The sequence below is a fragment of the Mirounga angustirostris genome, unplaced genomic scaffold (assembly GCF_029215605.1).
Source record: "Mirounga angustirostris isolate CCGP_5_RB_7025 unplaced genomic scaffold, mMirAng1.0.hap1 SCAF_6, whole genome shotgun sequence".
Lineage (NCBI taxonomy): Eukaryota > Metazoa > Chordata > Mammalia > Carnivora > Phocidae > Mirounga > Mirounga angustirostris.
Window position 1 is genome coordinate 154,767,497 of NW_026991714.1, and position 14,038 is coordinate 154,781,534.

Here is a 14,038-nt window from a genome sequence, read left to right on the forward strand (position 1 = left end):
TGTGTGTAATGTTTCAGGAAGTTCCCATCTTGTTCTCCAAAGTGGCTCTGCCCTTTACGCTCCAATCAAGACATATGATTTGGAAATACCTTCTCTCAGGCTGTGGCTTGTATTTTCATTATTTTAACTGTGCCTCTTGAAGAGCAAAGGATTTAAATTCTATTGAAGTCCAGTTGATGATTTTTTTCTTTTACGGATTTTGGTTTTGCTTTTATATCTAAGAAATTTTGCCCAACCCAAGGTAAAAAAGATTTCCTCATGTTTTCCTCTGGGAGTTTTAGGTTATATTTAGGTCTATGAGTACATATGGTGTGAGGTATCGATCAAAGCCTATTTGGGGGAATCAAGATATCTAATTTTTCTGGCACTATTTGTTGAAAAGACTATTCTTTTTCCACTAAATTGCCTTTGCACTTCTGTGAAAAATCAGTTGTCTTTATACGTGGGGCTCCATTTCTTAGTCTCTCTGCTCTGATCTGCTGATTTATTTGTCTATCTTGATGCCCATACTACACTGTCTTATTATGGTAACTTTACAATAAAACCTGAAATCAGACAGTGTTAGTCAGAAGAAGAGCTGTTTGGAAAATTCCAGGTCCTTAGAATCAGTTTGGTAGCTCCTAAGAGAAACCTGCTTCGGTTCTGATTGAGATTGCATCAAATGTATAGATCAGTTTGGGAAGGATTGGCATTTTAACTATAGTGAGTGTTTCAACCAATGAACGTGGTTTACATCCCATTTCTTTAGGTCTTCTTTACTGTTCTCAGCAATATTTTGTAGTTTTGAGTGTATAGTTCCTGCACATTTTTGTAAGATTTACACTTAGCTATTTTATTTTTTTAAATTTAAATTCAATTAGCCAAAGTATAGTACATCATTAGTTTTTGATATAATGGTCAATGATTCATTACTATAACACCCAGTGCTCATCACATCCCGCGCCCTCTTTAATTCCCATCATACTGGAAATGGTATTTGAAAAATATTCCAATTTCCTGTTGTTTTTTGCTGATATATAGAAATACAATTGCTGTTTGAATAATGAGCGTTATTGTAGACTCTATGAGTCTCCTCTTTGCTCATCACGTCAGCCCCGAGTAGACAGTCTCAGAGGCATCTGCGAGGAAAACCCCTTCCTTCTGGGCTTTGCACCTTAGTCCTCTCTGCTCTGCCGGGTCCACTCCATTTATCCAGTTTCTGGGGCTTTGTTGCTGCTGTCCCCTCTGTCGTTGTCCTTATCCTATGGGTTCCTTTACCATCAATCTGGTGGGATTTAAGGAGGGAGCATGTGGTGCTCAATCCGCTAACTGAATCCTCACTGGGGGCTGGGCTGGGGAGACACTGGGGGCTGGGCCGGGGAGGCAGAGGCCCCCTTGGAGAGGGCCTGGCGGTGGTCAGCGGGACCACTGGTGGCAAGGCGTCCCGGGCCACAGAGGCTCCGACTCCTCATCTGCTAGTGGGTCATCCTGTCTCTGGGGGCCCTGGGGTATGGGGCGGGTCTGGCTCAGCACTGCAGACCTAGGGACACTGACCTCCCACTGCTGCTCAGACAGGAATAGCGGCCTCTTCCTTCTCTGCTGCAATGGCCCCCAGCTTCACAGTGTGCAAAAGAAAGGAGTAGCCACCGGAAATACACGTCTTCAAAAGTCTGAGAAAACAACAAATGGAGCTCTGCTCGGAACTAGGAGAGCTTGAAGGCTGGGCTCCCGTGCAGGAGGTGTCCTCCTTCCCAGCTGAGGCTCTGGCCTGTTCCTTGCACCTCATTCCTGCCCTGAATGGGGTCTGTCCCTTTTGTTTCTACCGCCCCCCCTTCAAGCTCTTCCCACCAGCCTGCAGGGACAACCAGCAGACCCCTGCCCACAACAGCTGCCTCCTCCAGCAGCCCACCTCCCTAGCCAGTGCTTCCTCAACACCCCTTCTCTGGCTACCCAGCAGGTTGCCCCCCTCTCCGCCCCCCGCCCTGCTCCCTCACTGCTCTACCCCTCCCACCTGATGTCTGAGCCACCTGCTGACAAACCCAGTGGAACGGTTCTGTCCTCAGCTGGCGCCCTGTGGGGACCTCCACCCTGACCGGGGTGTGGGGCGGCCTGTGGGTTACCTCTTCCACCCTCAGTGCCCTCTTGCTGAGGGGTCTTCTCTGCTCCTCTGCTCTTCACCCCTGGCAGGTGACCTTCTTGTGCTCCTGACTGTGCTATCCCTCTATAAGCTGACTCTGAAAGTTCTATTCCTGGCCCCTTTTCTCTGGCCTGGACCACCTCTTGGACGTTCCAGTGTCCTCCTCCCCCAGCCTCAGTGCTGGGGCCCCACCTGCAGGGCTGCCCCGCAGCCTCACACGCCTGCCAACTGTGCCGTGTCTGAGGCGCCCCAGCCCCTTGCCTGGGCTTCTACACCGGCTCCCTTATCCCTGGACTCCTGCTTCCACACTGTGCTCCATGCCCCAGATTAGAACAAGGCCAAATCCTGTAGAACCTCCCCAAGTTTAGAGCAATCTGCGAAAAACTCAAATTATGATTTTATGCGGCTGTGCTTTCAGTGGCTCCCGGTGCCCCAAGTCCAAGAGCGCATGAGGCTCCTCCATCAGGCCCCTGCCTGCTTCCCACCCCATCTCTGCTCTGGGGGCTCTTTCTGTCTTCAGTTTGGGGCGCCTGCCCAGCAGTCCCAGCCAACACTGGGGCCTTGTCCATGACCCCTAGTTTTCACTCCCCCAACATTAACTAGTCGCCTGATTGGGCTGCTTATGCTGCTCTCCCCCAGCAGCCCGTCTCCGACTTCTCCCCCTGTGCTCAGGTGGGCTGTCCCTCTGACCCAGCTGCAGAGCTGTCTCTCCAACATGAAGATCAGAGCGCGTCTCCACTTTGTTTAAAGTGGCTTCCACCTCTTCAGGAGGATGTTCGGGGAACACATCTGCCCTGCAGGTAGCCTTGCATTCCAGCACCTTCTGGTGTACGGCTGTGATTGGTCTCCCGACACGGCTCTTCTCCTGTGGGGCACTCCACACTCGCTGGGGCTGACTTACGTCCTCATCCATCCTCGGCATCCAGGCCCTGCCTGGAACGGGTCGTGTCTCCCTGGCCTTGGAGGCCCTGCTGTGTGGCAAGCCCCGACCCGAGCTGCTTCTGTTGCTTCCAGGGGACTAAGCCAGGCTGTGAGTTCCCTGACCCAGCTGGTCTCTGCAGGGCCAAGCAGCCCCAGCAAGAGGCTGGTACTCAGTGCTTGCTTTATTAATCGTCAGACCAGTGAGTCGTAGTATTTTCACCCTAGTTTCTAAAGTGATTGCTTTACAGAAGTTTGATTTGGAAGGACCTTCATTATGAAAGTGGGAAGTGCTCGAGGTTTCAGACCTACAGGCACCTTGCATGGGCCGTTTGCTCCATCCTGGTGGCTGCCATGGCAGGTGGAGTCTGTGCCAAGACAGCTGGCAGGATGCAGTGATGGGTCAGTCTGTGCTGGGACTGCCCACAGTCCTGGACCAAGGGGCTACGCGGAGACTTGGGCCCTGCTCCTTGCAGCACATGGCCCATCACACCCACGGAGCCCAGTGTGTGCATGCTGAATGAGCAGCCTTCATGCTCAGTGTCTAGTGTGTTTCTGTGGCAGCCCAGAGAATGGAGCTCAAAACCCCCATTGTCAGTTGCTCAAGATGAACATTCTAGATTTCCCCAACCTTGCCAGCATGGCTGACAATTATAACCAGAAATCCTGCAGAGGCATCATGAGATTTCTGACCAGCACCCGGCTGCCTTTGCAGCAGAGGCTGGTGCCGGGCCTCGTGACCCTAGAATCCATAGCAGAGGCTCATGGGCCATCACAGTCATGCCCCAGTGGGGACGCAGGGCCTTCTGACGCCATGGCACCAATCATCTCAGGAGAGCAGGCTAAGGTTCCTCTAGGACGATCCAGGTCCTGTCCTCCCTGGTCAGCCAGGCCCATGGTGAGTGTGGACCCCCACCCAGTCCCCACTTGGTGACGATGTGCTTGTGGGAGCTGTAGCCAGGGTAGGCACCAGGGTCAGCTGCACAGCAGGGCCAAAGTGAGCCAGCTTGGAGGGGATCCTATACACCAGGTCCACCACAGAGCAGGGAGGCCACAGTCGGGCAGACAGCCGGGGTCCGTGTGGAGCAGGGTTGTGGCTCAGGGCCTACACATCGCTTTCAAGCCCAGCCTTGTTTACTCTGCGTGCTCCCAACAGAGAGGAAGCTGGTCACAGGGCCACTGGTCAGGAGGTGCTGGGAGGGGGCTGCTGGTTGTAGGTGGGCAGTTCTCCACCTTCCCAGAGTCTTATTTGCCCTGCTGTGTCGTCTACACTCCTGTCCCTCCCCCTTCACTGGTTGGGCATCACCCTGCTGCCCCAAGACCCTCTCCCCATAACTGTGCTGCAGCTGACCTGGCCTCTGGGGGCCTGCCCAGGCCTGCACCCTGGCCACTCCACTCCTACCCAGGGTTGGGGGACAGAGGGTGTCACCACCAGGAACGGGGTGTGGGCAGCCTCAGGCAGCACCAGGGCATGGCAGGGCGAGGGGGCTCCACACAGGGTGCCTGTTCCAGGCATTGGCCCCCTGGCCATGGGCCGGGTTGGGGTGGTCATCCTGTGTAGTGTCCCGGGGCAGGTCCCACTGATGAGGGGCAGGGACAGCAAGGACTCTGCCTTCAGCCCCTCGGCCTGGTGGAGCTGCTCAGGAGTTAAACAGGAGACACCGGGGCCCAGTGCGGGTCCTGGGGAGGCTCCTAGGACCGGGCACCCAGGGCCTGGGCTGCCCTCCGAGCCGCCTTGCATGGCGCCTCCTTGACCTCTCGGTTCCGCAGGCAGTAAATGACGGGGCTGAGCAGCGGCGTGAGCACCGTGTAGACCACGGACCCCAGCTTGTTGAGGTCGAGGGAGTAGATGGCGCATGGCCGGGTGTAGATGAAGAGGGAGGCCGAGTAGAAGACGACCACCACAGCCAGGTGCGAGGCGCAGGTGGAGAAGACCTTGTGCCAGCCGGCGGCAGAAGGGATGCGCAGCACGGTGCCGAGGACGGCGGTGTACGAGAGAATGGTGAGCGGGAGCGGCCCCAGCAGGAAGAGCGGCACCAGGAGGAAGTCCACCAGTTCTGCCGCGGACATGTCAGAGCACGCCAGGTTCAGCGGGGGGACACATCGCAGAAGAAGTGGTTCACGACGTTGGGGCCATGGTAGCCCAGGCCCGAGATGAAGAAGACCTTTCCCAGGGAGACGGTGAAGCCCGAGATCCAGGAGCTGGCGGCCAGGAAGCTGCAGAAACTGGGGCTCATGACGGCGGGGTAGCGCAGGGGGCTGCAGATGGCACGTAGCGATCGTAGGCCACGATGCCCAGGAGCGTGCACTCGGTGCAGGCCCGCGCCAGCAAGAAGTACGGCTGTGCCATGCAGCCACGAAGGAGACGTGGTGGCACTGGGGCGCCGCCAGGCTGAGCAGCATCTTGGGCACGGTGACGGAGATGTACCACACCTCCAGGAAGGACAGGTTGCTCAGGAAGACGTACATGGGCTTGTGCAGCGGGGGATTGACACGGGTCACGGTGAGGATGACCACGTTCTCCGTGACCGTCAGCGTGTAGGCCAGTGTGAACAACACCAGCAGGCACACGTGGAAGCCCAGCGAGCCCGGGAAGCCCGCCAGGATGAACTCTGTCACCTCGGAGCGGGTGTCCCCGGCAGACATGGTGTGCACTGTCCGGTGGCAGACGCAGCGGGTTGGACGCTGAGGGGCGGGCAGGGTGTGGTGGGGGGCCCCCGTCCTGGTCAGTATCCCCCAGGACGGCCCACGGCAGGGCCCGCGGCCTCACACGTTTCCTCCGGGCACTGGGTGGGGGGTGGGCAGACGTGGGCTCTGCCCTGGAGCCACCGGCCCTGCGTGGTCACGGACTAGACAAAGGCCGTGGTGTGGTGGGGGCCTGTGCAGGGCACCCGAGAAGGCCTCAGAGGCCTGGCCTGGGGACCTGCTAACAGGTGTGCATGCGGCCGCACCCCAGGCCTGGCTTGGACCCACTGGTGGGGAGGGGGGAGGCCGTGGCCAAGGTCACCCAGGTCGGAAGAATGGGTGTCGTGGGTCAGTGGGCAAGTGAGCGGCCTGGGGTTGACGAGGAAGGGCTGGGCCTGGAGCCGGGCTCCTGCCATCTTCCTGGGTGAGGGGGAAGGCACTCGCTGCCCAGAGACGCGGCTTCCTTGTCTGTTCTTGAGATGACAGCCCCAGAATTTGCCCTCAGGTTAAGCAGAGATGTACCACACCTCCGGGAGGGATGGGGTGCTGAGGAGGACGTCCGTGGGCATGTGTAGTGAGGGGCCGATGCGGATCATGGCCACTCAGGGGGCGCCTGTTCCCTAGGAGAATTCAGCATCCCAGGGAGTTGGAGGGATGCAGGAGGCCAAGTTTCCCACCCTGGGTCCCCTTGACACCCTGGCCAAGCAAGCTACGTGCTCGCTGGAGCTCCCAGGAGCTGAGGCCCCTCCACGGGCCCTGGGCGTCCAGCCCTCCGCCACCTCACCCCACGTGCAGCTCCTGTCTGATTCTGCCCAAGCCACAGCTGTGCAGAGAGGTTCTCAGGGCCAGAGTCCCTGTGCCCCCTGATTCCGTGTCTGCAGTGGTGGCCGAGGGATCGGGAGGGGCAGAATTGGTGGGCAGCTTCCTCGCTGCTACAGGGAACTGTTTTCACAGGATTGAAAGGGCCAGATCCTCAAAACAGAAGTCAGCTTCCTTCACCCCTGCCCACCCATGGGTTTGCTGGCTCAGGGGCTCCCCAAGATGTGGCTGAGCCCTGTCCAGGGTCCCCCTGCACCCTGCCGCCCATCAGCCTGTGCTCTCCGTTCTAGGAATGTTCCCGCAGGTCACAGGCTGTGCTTCTAGATCTCCAAAACCCATTTAAAAACCAATGCACTCATTTGTAGTATGGTTGGGGTTTTAGCTTCTTACCTGCACCCCGAGTGCCTCAGAACGTGGCCCTGAGTGGATCTGCACATTTGATGTGGAAGTGAGAGTGTGCTAAACAAGCTGGCTGATATACGGGAGAATGGGTTTGGAGGACAAAACCCCTAAACTCTTACTCGGGCTCTGTTCTGCATCTTGCTGCTGTGAGCCTTCAGAGGGCATTCCCCCACACCAGGCCTTGTCCACCGAGGCCTCAGACTGAGCTTGGGGCTGAGCAGGGTGTGGCAGAGGGGGGAGGGGGCGTGCGCTCCACGTGTGGAGGGGGAGGGCTCATGCTGGGACCGACCTGGACTCAGAGCTGGGGAGGGGTCAGCGGCTGAGCTCCGCAGTGGGCGCATGGCCTGGTGGTGCCCCTGAGATGTGCAGGGTTCTGGATGGAGCAGGGCTGCTGGGGAGAATAGACTGGCGGGGTCCAGATGGGCTGCATTCGGGCTGCTGTCGGACCTAAGGATCACTGTGGTGGGGCAGGATGTTGCTGGATTTGCTGATGGATCGGGCGTGGTGTGGAAGAACGAGGAGTCCAAGGATGTGGGATTGGTGGGTTTTGGAGGGCTGGGGGGGGGGGTGGGAGTAAGTGTTTTTGGTGTGCAGATTTAGAGATGAGGGGAAGTTAGGTGGGGACATGGGCACGTGCATCTGGAGCTCAGAGCCTTCCTGGAGGTGGGCATTTGGGGTCCCACAAGGTGCGAGGCTGAGGGGAGGACCAAGGACTGGGGCCTCCGGCAGATGAGGGTGTGGGATGAGGAAGGAGCCAGGAGCAGGGCCGTTGGGCTGCGGACATGAGTCAAGATGGCCAGGCTCTTTTCCATTGCTGTAAGCGACTCCTCAGTTGCCCTGGTGAGGAACTTCGGGCATGCTGGAGCTAGGCTTTTCAGGCTGCAATTTGAGGTGACCATGAACGTGGCCCGAGTGAGTGACCAAGGGAGGACACTCAGATACACTGCTGGTCCGTGTGTCCACACCCTCAGCCCTACACCATCCCTTCCCACTGGGCCTTGGTGCTGGGGAGTAGCTGTGGCTCCTGGGCAGGGCTGACCACCCTCTGGGCCTCACTGCCTTGGGGTCCACCTGGGCCAGCCAGGCTGCTTTGCCGAGAGGTGGCTGGAACCTTCCAGGGGAAGAAGCTCTCTTGCTCACGTGAATGCCTCAGCCCCTACCCTGTTCTGCTTAGGGCTTCCTGCCCTGGTGCAAATCGGCCTTCCTCCCCGCCTCCCCTCCCCACCGCCCCTGCACCCTCCCAGGGGCCTGGCACCACAGCCCCTCTCCAGTAGGGAGGTCAGGTGGCTCTCTGCAGGCTGTGTTCAGGCAGGGTGTGTCTTGGGCTGCTGGACTTCTTGCTGCTTTGTTGATTTTGGTGGGTGGTTGGAGATTTTCTTCTTGGGAATCCCAGCATCCACCGGCAGTGCTCCCCACAGTTCCCCAGCTTCCTACTTCTCAGGATCCTGTTTCCCCACATCATCTCAACCCCTTTCCACAGACACCCCTGGCTTCCCATGGCCCAGAACTTCACCTCTGCATCCAAGGTGTGGAGATCAAGGTCCTGCCCATTTCTCACGTCACTCCCACAGCACCCCTAGTCCCACCTCGGTGGGTGCCCAACACCTGGGCACAGTGGGTGCATGGCCTGGTGGTGCCCCTGAGATGTGCAGGGTTCTGGACAGAGCAGGGCTGCTGGGGAGAATAGACTGGCGGGGTCCAGATGGGCTGCCTCCCCAAACTCCAGCGTCAGTGTTCACCCCTGCCCCCTGCAGAGTCCCCAGTCTGTTCCTGCAGCGAGAGCTCCAGCAGACCCAAAGGCCCTCTGCGGCCCCAGGCAGGTTTCGCAAACCCTACAGTCCCCACCCCGTCCTCAGAAAACAAGCCAAGGGAAACCATATGTTTCACTTATTTGTGGAACATAAGGAATAGCATGGAGGACATTAGGAGAAGGAAGGGAAAAATGGGGGGGGGGGGCGGGGAGGAATTGGAGGGAGAGATGAACCATGAGAGACTATGCACCTGAGAAACAAACAGGGTTTTAGAGGGGAGGGGGGAGGGGGGATTGGTTAGCCCGGTGATGGGTATTAAGGAGGGCACGTACTGCATGGAGCACTGGGTGTTATACGAAAACAATGGATCGTGGATCACTACATCAAAAACTAATGATGTGGGGCGCCTGGGTGGCTCAATCGTTAAACGTCTGCCTTTGGCTCAGGTCATGATCCCAGGGTCCTGGGATTGAGCCCTGCATCAGGCTCCCTGCTCAGTGGGAAGCCTGCTTCTCCCTCTCCCACTCCCCCTGCTTGTGCTCTCTCTCTCACTATGTCTCTCTCAGTCAAATAAATAAATAAAATCTTAAAAAAAAAAAAAAAAAAAAAACTAATGATGTATTGTATGGTGACTAACATAACATAAAAAAAAAAAGAAAAGAAAAAGAAAACAAGCCAAGGGGCAGGGACTCTGACTTCCTGCTTCCCCCACAGAGACCTTATCTTTATCCACACACATCCTGGGTGCTTTCCTGCTCCAGGCTGTGCTGAGCTCTGGACGCTTCCCTGGCCTTTCCTGCTGGGTCTCCATCTTCTTTCTTTCTGCCTTTCCTAACATCAGCACAGACACAGGCTCCAGCCTCCTGTCTTGGAAATGAAAGGGAAGGAAGCCCCAGCCCTGCAGCCTACGCCCTGCTGCCCCCTGGTAGCTGCACCCTCGTGCCCTCACCCCACCTCTTGCCCACTCTAGTGCCCTTGTCAGCTGGGCAGGAGGCCCCCTGCCTGTCACTGGCCTTCGAGAAGCAGAGAGTCCACTCCTGACCGTGCTCTCTGCTTCCATCCACACTGGCTGGCTGACAGGTACGTCCATAATTGCATTGCTGCTAATCCAGCTGGGCCTGCAGGATCCTGCTCCTAGTTGACTTGGCAGTTACTCACGCCCATTTGGGGTTCCATGTAAATTTTAGAGTCATTTTGTCAGGTTTGGCCTCCCTCCTTCAGTAGTTAATTTGGGGAAATTTTATGTCTTTGCAAGATTGAGTCTTCTGACCCGTAAACTGGGTGTATTTTTCTTCCTTACTTAAACTTTGCTGTGATGTCTCTCAGTTTTCTGTGTAAAGGTTTCCCACATCTTTCATTACAGTAATTCCTAGATATTTAATATTTTTGTTGCTTTTGTAAGTGATAGCTTTTTAAAAGAATTCCTTTTCTGTTTGTTGTTGCTCTTATGTAGAAAAACAATTGCTTTTTTAAATTAACCATGCCCTGTGAGCTTGCTAAACTGTCATGGATTCTACTCATTTATCTGCAGATTCTTCTGGATTCCTTTCATTCCTGGTGGCATTGTCTGTGGGCCATGAGGGCTTTGCCCTCATTTCCAGTCCTAATGACTTTCTTCTCATAACCCACTTCACTGGTGAAGGCCCCCAGGGCAGGGCAGAGCCGGTCGAAGTGGGGAGGGCAGCCCTGTGCTGTCTCTGGTCTCTGACTTGGTTTTGGAGAGCAGGAGGCTTGCTGTGGGTTGTGGTTTGATACTTGTTATCAGATTACGGGAGTTCCCGGCTACTCCTAGTTTGCAAAGTATTTATTAATTGTAACACATTTTTTAATATAAAACTTTTTGCCTCTCTTAAGAGAATAACATAATTTTTCTCCCTTAGTATCTCAGTGTGGCAAATTTCAATGATGGCTTTTCTAATGGCAAACCAACTTTGCAGTCCTAGGAAAAAGCCAGTTGTGGGCACCATTATTATGCTTTATACACATTGCCGATTCTGTTGGTTCTGGGCACAGGGTTTTCTTTGTGGGAGGATAATCTTGCTTTAAAAACAGCATTATCCAGGTACAAATGATGTACAATAAATAGCACATATTTGAAGTGTACAATTTGATTAGTTTTGACATATGTATACACCCATGAAACTGATACCACAATCAACAGAATGTGCATTCCACCCCCCCAAAAGTTTCCTCCTTCCTGCCCCTCCCCACACTACCTCCCCAGGCGGCCACTGACCTGCTTTCTGTCACTGTACGTTAGTTTGCATTTCCTAGAAATTTATGAGTGGAGAGGATGTGGAGGAACTGAAGCTCCAACTAGTATAACCACTTTGGAAAACGGTTTGGACCCTTCCTAGTGAGTTACACCTGCTCCTACTGAACGACCCCACCACTCCACTCTGAAGTACTTACTTCAGAGAAGTGAAAATAGACGTGCACCAAAGAACTTGTACAAGAATGTTCTTCTTCTTCTTTTTTTTTTTTTTTAAAGATTTTATTTATTTGACAGAGAGAGACACAGCGAGAGAGGGAACACAAGCAGGGGGAGTGGGAGAGGGAGAAGCAGGCTTCCTGCAGAGCAGGGAGCCCCATGTGGGGCTTGATCCCAGGACCCTGGGATCATGGCCTGAGCCGAAGGCAGAGACTTAACTGACTGAGCCACCCAGGCGCCCCACAAGAATGTTCTTAATAGATTTATTTATAATAGTCCCAAACTAAACAGTGCAGGAAATCCACATGGGTACAGTCCCTAGACTATCAGATTTCACTGGCTGTGCACGTTCTCGTGTGTGTCCATGTAAGTCACAGTCACATCACATATGTTTGCTCAGGTGAGTACCACAGGAATCACACTGACTCCCTGGTGCTGCCCCTTTCTAGTCACACCCCTACACCCTCACGTACCGAGCCCACTAATCTGTTTTTCGTCTCTGTTGTTATTTCGGAAATGTTATATAAATGGGATCATGCAATATATATCCTTTTGAGATTGTTTTTTTCATTCAGCATAATTTCTTTGAGGTTCGTTCATCCAGGTTGTTTTGTGTGTATCAATAGCTCAGTCCTTTTTTATTGCTGAGTAGTGTTTCATGCATGGATACACCACAATTTAACTGTTGAACCTTGGAGAGGCATTAAGTAATTCCCAGTCTCCAGCTACCATGAATAAAGCTGCTGTGAGCCTTAGAGACAAATTTCTGCATGAAGGTAAGTTTTCACTGCTCTGGGGTCAGTGCCCAGCAGTGTAGTCACTGAGTCATACGGCAAATCTAATTTTCAGGTTAGAAAGAAAAGGCCAGATTATTTAGAGTGGCTGTGGCTGTACCATTTACATTCCCACCAGCAATGTGTGAGTGATTTAGTTCCTCTACTTCTTGCCAGCATCTGGTATTACCACTAATTTTTTTAAAAGCCATTCTGGTAGTTCTGTAGTGATATCTTATTGTGTTTTAGTTTGCATTTACTTAACGGCTAATGAAGGTGAACATCGTTTCATGTTCTTATATGACACATCTGTATGTCCCCTTTGGTGAAATGACTATGCATTCCTATTTTCTAATTGAATATTTTTTCATGTTGAGTTTTTAGAGTTTTTAAAAAATACTTTGAATGCAAGTCTTGTGTTAAATATGTAATTTGCAAATATTTTCTCCCAGTGGATAAGTATTTTCACAAAACTTTCACAAAGCAAAGATTTTTAATTTTTACAAGGTCCAATATAACTTTTTGTAGAATTTTGTTTTGGTTGCAAATTAAGAATGCTTTACCTCATCGTAGGTCTCAAAGATTTTATAATTTTTTTTCTAGAAGTTTTATAGTTTTACATTTGACATTTAAGCCCATCATTCATTTTGAATTAATTTTTGTATAAGATATGAGGGTTAGGTTGAGTTCATTTCTTTGGAGAAATTATAAATTGTATTACATTTTTTATTGAGGGTTCCACCTGGTCATTGTTAGTGTGTAGAAATGCACCTGATTTTTGTGTTTGATCTTGTGTCCTATGATCTTGTTGAGTCCACTTATTACTTCTAAGGGTTTTATTTTTGGAGACTTCTTGGGATTTTCTACATAAGTAATTATGTCATCTGTAAATAGAGATATTTTTTATTTCTTCCTTTCCAACATGTATGCTTTTAGTTCTTTTTCTTGCCCTGTTGCTCTGGCTGGAACTTCCAGTGCTATGTTGAGTGAGGGTGCTGAGAATGGGCATCACTACACTGAATTCCTGATCTTCAGGGAGGACATTCAGTCTTTCAGCATTAATGATGATGTTAATTGCAGAGAATTTTTGGTAGATATTCTTTATGAGATTGAGAAAGTTCCCCTCTATTCCTAGTTTCCTGAGAGTTTTTTATTTATCCTGAATAGGGTGTGAATTTTGTCAAGCTTTTCCTGCACATTTGATATGATCATAAGATTTGTCCTCTTTTGCCTGTTGATGAGATGAATTATGATGATTGATTTTCAGAATCAATCTTGCATGCTTGGAGTAAATCCACTTAGTTATAGTGTATTATTCTTTTTATATATTGGATTATGTTTGATGAAGTTTTGTTGAGGATTTTGCAACTAAATTCATTAGAGATATTGGTCTGTGGTTTTCATTTTCAGTGCTATCTTTGGTTGTACTTTCAGGGTAATTCTTGTCTTATAAAATGAGTTGGAAAGTGTTCCATCTTATTTTTATAAGAGATTGTGTGAAATTGGTGTATTCTTTTTTAAATGTCTGGTAAAATACTCTAGTGGAACCATCTTGGCCTAGAGATTTCTTTTTTAGGAATTTTTAGACTTTATTTTTTAGAACAGTTACAGACACCCCACATACATTATATACATCTTACATTAATATGGTATATTTGCTACAATTAATGAACCAATATTGACATATTATTATAAATGAAAGTCCATAGTTTATTCAGATTTCCTTAGTTTTTACCTAATGTCCTTTTCCTGTCTTAGGAACCCATCTAGGACACCACCTTATATTTAGTTGGCCTGTCTCCTTAGGCTCCTCTTGGCTGTGATGGTTTCTCATATTTTTCTTGGTTTTGATGACCTTGACAGTTTTGAAGAGTACTGCTCAGGTATTTGTAAGATGCCCTTTTACTGGAATTTCTCTGATCTTCTTCCCATTAGATCATGGTTATGGGTTTTTTTGGAGGCAGATCACAGAGGTGAAGTGCCATTTTCATCCCTTATGATCAAGAGTACACATACTAAGATGGTGTATGGCTGTTGATGTTGACTTTTTTCACATGGCTGAATTGTGTTTGTCAGGTTTCTTCCCCATTGAAGAGCTGTTCCTTTTCTCCCCTTTCTATACTTCACTCTTTGGAGGAAGACA

At 51.6% G+C, this 14,038-nt stretch overlaps 1 pseudogene; it reads right to left on the reverse strand.

Annotated features, from left to right (window-relative positions):
• Positions 1-4,726: 4,726 nt before the first annotated feature.
• Positions 4,727-5,680, reverse strand: LOC123847143 (olfactory receptor 6A2-like; annotated as a pseudogene).
• Between the last annotated feature and the right edge of the window lie 8,358 nt (positions 5,681-14,038).